The sequence below is a fragment of the Cryptomeria japonica genome, chromosome 3 (assembly GCF_030272615.1).
Source record: "Cryptomeria japonica chromosome 3, Sugi_1.0, whole genome shotgun sequence".
Taxonomy (NCBI): domain Eukaryota; kingdom Viridiplantae; phylum Streptophyta; class Pinopsida; order Cupressales; family Cupressaceae; genus Cryptomeria; species Cryptomeria japonica.
The window spans coordinates 444932711-444939194 of NC_081407.1; positions in this window are offsets into that span (position 1 = coordinate 444932711).

The window sequence follows — 6484 nt, forward strand, 5'->3', positions numbered from 1 at the left end:
GGATCATGTAGCTTAATCAATCTCTTTCTAGCTTAATTGCATCATCATCATAGCTTAATCATGCATATCATTAGCTTAATTAGTCTCTTGGATCAATCTAGCATAATCAATCTCATCTTTGCATATCATTATCATTTCAAATCCTCCATCTAGGTGTAGTCAAGTCACTGGGATTGCTTATCCAGATCTGAAAGCAAATCCATACTCGCATCTCTTAGGAGGTGATAGGTTGCTTTGTCATGGTTTTATCTTTATTTTGCTTATGATTTGCTAACCATGCTTGTAATAATCTATTGAGTGTTTTGTGTTGCAGCTGTAGGTATTGCACATCACAGAGCATTACAATCATATAAACATATGATACTTTACAAGTATGCTTGATTCCAATGTGAGTGCAATTTTAATTTTTATATAACTTAGGTTCAAAATAGGAACTATATATCCAAGATAATGAACAAAAGGTGGATTGATCAAGTTTTGTGATAGAGGATTTGATATATCTTGATGAGAAACTGGTAATGATGTTGATTTTTGCACTTAAGATTGTTGAATCACTAACTCATTGAATGTTTTATGCTTATGGAAACCTTTTGGAAATAGCCTGTTGGATTGGTAACCCAGTCATCGAACTAGTTTGAAGATATGTGATAGTTTAAAGACAACTCTACTCAAGAAGGGTTTTTGATAATGAATTTGAAATTTTGGTTTGATATGCTTTGTCTCAGATGTGAGAAAGCATCTGTGCTAACTTTTGGTCAAAAGTGCTAACTTATGGGACAAATGCGCTATTCTCTTAGTTGAAAGTGCTGCTCTGACTGTGTTTCAAGGATTTTTCAATTTTTTCCAACAAGTTAAATTTTTGCTCATTTTTAGGTGATGATTTTCTTCAATTTTTGACCATTTTGAGCACGTTATAGACATAAAAGACACAATGTTTGAAAAGCAAAATGCACAAGCAAGCACGAAATCCTATGGCATGCTGAGACAATAATTGTTGAATCTCACATGGGTTTTCCCTCGAGGCTACGCTATTCAAAGTGGATATATAGATGCTTGACCCCATTGGCTCCACCTCGACACTCACTTCTCTAGGGCAGCCAAGCACCAGTTTCCATGAAAACTCCTCATGGCAAACTTTATATGTCTACTAAGAACCATATGTGTGTGAGCTGCTTCAGAGGTTCGACCTCCTGCGCCAACAATTAGAAGGATTTTGGCAACTAGTACAAGTGGTTTTTAGTAAAGGCTTTCGGTCATGTGGCCATACATGCAACACTTTAAACTCTGTAAATACAGAAGGTTCCCAGCCTATAGAGGTTATGCTCCATAGGGTTTATGGGGAAATAGAGTGTCAGTATGAACTTATCAGCACATGTTGTTTGTGACTTTCATCACAAACATGATTTATTTAGAGTGGATTGGAAGGACTCAATATTAGCCCATTTCTACTTGGGTTGTTCCCCTTTCATTGGCCTCCTCAAGGAAGCTCGGGAAGGCAGACCCTCTAAAGGTTACACATAAAAGAGAGTAGGTCTAGTTTTATGATCATCGTATGAGGGTGCGAGCATACTTACCTATTACTTCATCAAGTACAGATAACACAAGTTTATTTTAGCCTTCTACAATCTATGTGCAACTACTTAAAAAAAATCACTCAAAATGCAAGTTGCATGCTGTCAATTTGTTCCCTTAGTTAAGCTAAATGAGCAAGATATGATGTGCTACTTTCCAAAATAAAACTCCTAATTAACTACATGAGGAAATGCATGAAATTTTCTTTAAGACAATCCTGCAGACATATATGTTAGTAGTTTGAAATTTTCAGTTCTTGGACATTCGGACCTACAAAAAAAGTTTGTTAGCTATGAATAAAGGCACTATCCTAGCAAATGAGCTGTTTTCCACCTCAAAAGTGCTGACCTAGGGGACAAAAGCATGAACCTAAGATACGAAAGCACTGCTCTATGGACTAAAATGTGAGAATTCACAGACAAAAGTGCTAATCAAAATGACAAATGAGTTAACCTCAGAGACAAAAGTGCTAATCTAAGGATTAAATGCATTGATTTGCAAACAAAAGTGCTAACCTAAATGTCACATGTGCTACCTGCGAGATAAAAGTGCTAATCTATTAAATGAAAGCAATGTCAGAATTCACACACGCATGAAATTTGATTACAAATCCATTAAAATTATGTTTGCAAGAACTAGATAGGATATTAGAAATATATATGCGAGGCTCCAGCCCCACGATGGGTGCCAAAATGTGTCGACTTGAATTTCATCTTTAGAATACTACCTGCAACATATTAGTTTCACAAAATACAAAGGAAATGCTATAGAAAATCCAAACTCAACCAATGAAACTACATGAAATTTATATGAAAATAAAAACCATATTATTACCTTCATGATTTAAGTCTCATTGTGTCCTAACTCCACTGTTCTTGGTTGCAGATGATTTGCTCTCAGACAAGCACTGGTAGCTTCCAAGATGGCATATGAAGAAAGGACTGATAACTGATAGTTAACTGATACTATGATATGCAATGAAATGATTTAAAGCTAAATGATTATGCTAAATGAGAAATGCTAAATTTCTAATTGCTTCAAGATAAAATTCACAGATGCATAAGCTCTACTCAAATTGTTAACTTGAAGACTAACTCTTTCTCAACTCAAACTCCTACTTTTATAGACTTTTGAGAGGATAAGATGATGTGTCTGAGATCAACGATCATGATCAGATCTGCAAATTTGGATGGCCGTGAGCAAAGGTGAAGGTTGAGAGAAAGGGGGAAGGAGAAGACAAGTGTCACTCATCTCACCTTGAATGGGTTGCAGACGGAGGGAATCTAGGGATGGTTGGAGAAGATTTAGGCGTGAGAGGACAAGTGGACTCAAGTCCTTCCTAAGATATAGGGATGTTAGAGAGAATATAGAAGAAGGTTAAGATATATGTGGACGTTTATTTTGGAAGTTGGAGATAAGTGGCTAATAAATGTTTTATTTAATTAATTTTATTGAATTAATTTAGCCACATGATGGATGAGTTGGCCAAGGAAAGATGAAGTGGAGATGGAATGTGAGTTGGAAAAGAGATTAAATAATTAAAAAATTATTTAATTAATGAGACTACAGGATAGAAGAATAACCATTATATATTAGATATTTAATTGATTGATTTGAAGAATAATTAAATATTAGATATTTAATTAATTGATTTGAAGAATAATTAAATATTAGATATTTAATTAATTGATTATAAGAAAAGGATAAATAAATTAATTAATAAAATATTTCAATTAAATTAATTAATAGAAAGATATGAAATGAATTAAATAAATTAATCTTTTCAAATTAACTATTTAATAGAAGAATAATTATTAAATAAATATAAATATTTATTTAATTGCTCATAGTCATTTTTATGTGCATACAATGCCTGCCAAAATACCCTAGAGAAATAAAGCAACTAACATACTAATGGAGATAATTTAAAAAAAAAATAAAATCTAATGCAATCCATATTATCATCTATGCAATATAAATTACATCCATTAACATCTAATCATTACGAACATAAATCATAACACATAAAACTAATCAAGCAAGCAAAATAACATAACATCACTATCATCTCCCTAGGGTATCTCAACGTCATTACTTATATAACCAACATAAGCAATAACAATATACTCATTTCCATTCAACACCTAAGATATTCATTACCGATGCAATTCACTTAATTCCTATCTTCCATGATATGCAACTAACTATCATGATATGCTTACTTTCATTGCAACCCAATCCATTTCCTTAAGTTTATTTTATATACCAATTCCAAAATTCCTAATCCCCTTAACTATTTCTTTACTATCATGAACATAAATAGAAATGCCATCTACATAAACATAATATCATTTACCAACCGTAATTGCTACATTATGACAATTCCATTTATATGAATTCCTTTAAACATTAAATACTTCAACTCATCCATTAACCATAGATTCCTTCTAACCATTACAATTATCCATAATAAGAATTACATCACAAAAATCCAATAACATAAATCTACTTAATTTCAAGATAAATCCATCATAACCATCTAATGACATGATTCTATTTCTTCACAAGAATAAATGCATAATACATCTAACTATTTATCATAAAATCTTACGCCAAGTCCTAAGGCAACATCCACTATAACAATTACATGATCTATACATCAAGAGCATAGCTCTCCTAATACATAATTCCATTTATACCATTTACATGATAAATTCATTACAAATATCATAATATAAATTACATCCATTTACTACAATGATCATCCATAAGCTACAATAAAGAAGAGTCCACATCCACGCACAAAGGAACCAACAAAGAAATCCCAATGAAAGAAGGCATCAACCACCCGACCATGTGGAACCAAAGGAACCACCCCCATGGTAGGAGATGATGCAAGGTCCCAACACACACTTTTAGACCTAAGCTGACACCTAACAACCAAAGAGACTCAACAACTCGAGCACTGCAATAATACATATACATACACCAATCACAAGGAAAACACAAATATAAACTCCCAGAGGCATCCCATCCAATCAAGATAGAAGCACAAATCAGACAAAGGACACATGTAGGAGTGGAGTGTCATCACATGCTATCCTCCAAAACATAAAAGCACTACCCTGAAAGGCATAATCTTGATAGACATGTTGATCCATCTTAACCTAAGAGAATTGTTGGTACTGATTAAAATTGAGTCAAAGTTTGTAGGCCTATTTCAAAATTTTGCTCAGTATGTCAGAAAGGCACCCAAATAAGTCAGTTTGAATGGCCTAGTTAGCAAGGGGGTAAAATGGAGCCAGTTGATTTTCAGAGGGTAAGGCTCGAGATTCATGTCCCACACCTTTCATTGGCCTATTCAGTGTGTTGCAACTTTCAAAATTCAGTTTGGAGAAGTTTATCAAGTACCCGTTTTGAGGGGTGAGCTGAAAGTGCATTCTAGGCACAAGTGCAAATTTTATTAAGTAGCCTACTTTGGGTGTTTATATCTTTTGCCCTGTTGATCTTCATGGAGAAATTCAAAATGGATTCAATTGTATGCATAAAAGTGAGTTACCTTGCAAAATTTCAAGTCTTGACGAATCCGTTTGCTCCGTTTTCATAGCCAAATCCGTTTGTAGTTTGTGATGTTTGCACAAGTGTAAAAATGTTCTGGTGAGCGTCATGTCAGAATGTTTGTTCCGGGCTAATGTTGGTATAAATGGTGAGCTACGTTTCAAATTTCAAGGCTCTACCAATCCGTTTGATCGGTTTTCAAAAGAGCTCATTTTGCCATCAAATTCAGTTATCCGCACTCCCAGTGTTAGATCAGTTAATGTAGCCATTTTGGTGAGCGCGCCATTTGCATCCTGTCAGTTTGGTGATCGAACTGAGAATTCAAAGATTTAATATGTACTTAAAGGTACCTACGTTCCGAATTTGAGGGCCTACGGAGGTCGTTTGGTATTTTTAAGAAAGGCATCATGTGTTGCCAGAACATTGACTTCATCAGGCCGCAGTGTCGACAAAGCCAGTTGGCCGTTTTCGGAAATTAATATCTCTTCACTCGGGACTCATCTTGAGAAACCGTTTGGTAGATGTCATCCTTGTATATCAAAGTACATGCTTGTCAGATGGCTAGCTCCAGAAAGGTGTTTTGACAGGTTTGAAAATTACGTCATCGTGATTAAATGCGAAAATTGTGGCGTAATTGCCTGAAGGATGTAAAATGCAATTTTATGATCCGAAAATGGTGCCGATCGATTCCAGAGGTATGTTTGAGGTTCCTAAGATATTCCAGAGGCCAGTAGCTTGAAAACAATTTTTTTTTTTAGTCGGACCCACTTTGGGGCTCGACCTGGCTCATGCCCGTGCATTAAATTTTATTGTGAAATGTTCTTATTTCATGGCGAGTAATGCATATCAATACTAGCTCAAATGCATATTGGCAAATTGGTTTATTAAGAGATGATTTCGTTTCATTATGTGGGCATATAACTGAGAAGTTTTTATGGAACTTTATGGTATTCCTTTGGTTGGCAATAAAAACTTCAAAATTTGAATTACAAGGTGTAGTTCCAAATTCCAGAACTCTGTTAATGTCCTCCTTGCTATGTGTGAGGAACATGGAGGTTGAAAAGACATTAGAATGTCCTCAACAAATGCAAATGGGCATCCCACACTCCACGTGATTTTGCCAAGCATCCTCCCATGCTCATGTGGTGATGGAGAGGGGGCAGCAGAAGGTGCTGGGCATGAAGTTAAAGAAAGGGGCAGCAAACAAAATCCCCATGGTCTCCCCATTCCCTCTTTGCTGTTGCTTGGCCCATTAGAGTTTGTAGACTGCAGTGAGCAGCATGTATAAACCTTCAAGCAAAGTGTAAGCAACATTAAAATGTTTCAAGTAAATAAACTACAGCAGTCCTCCCTC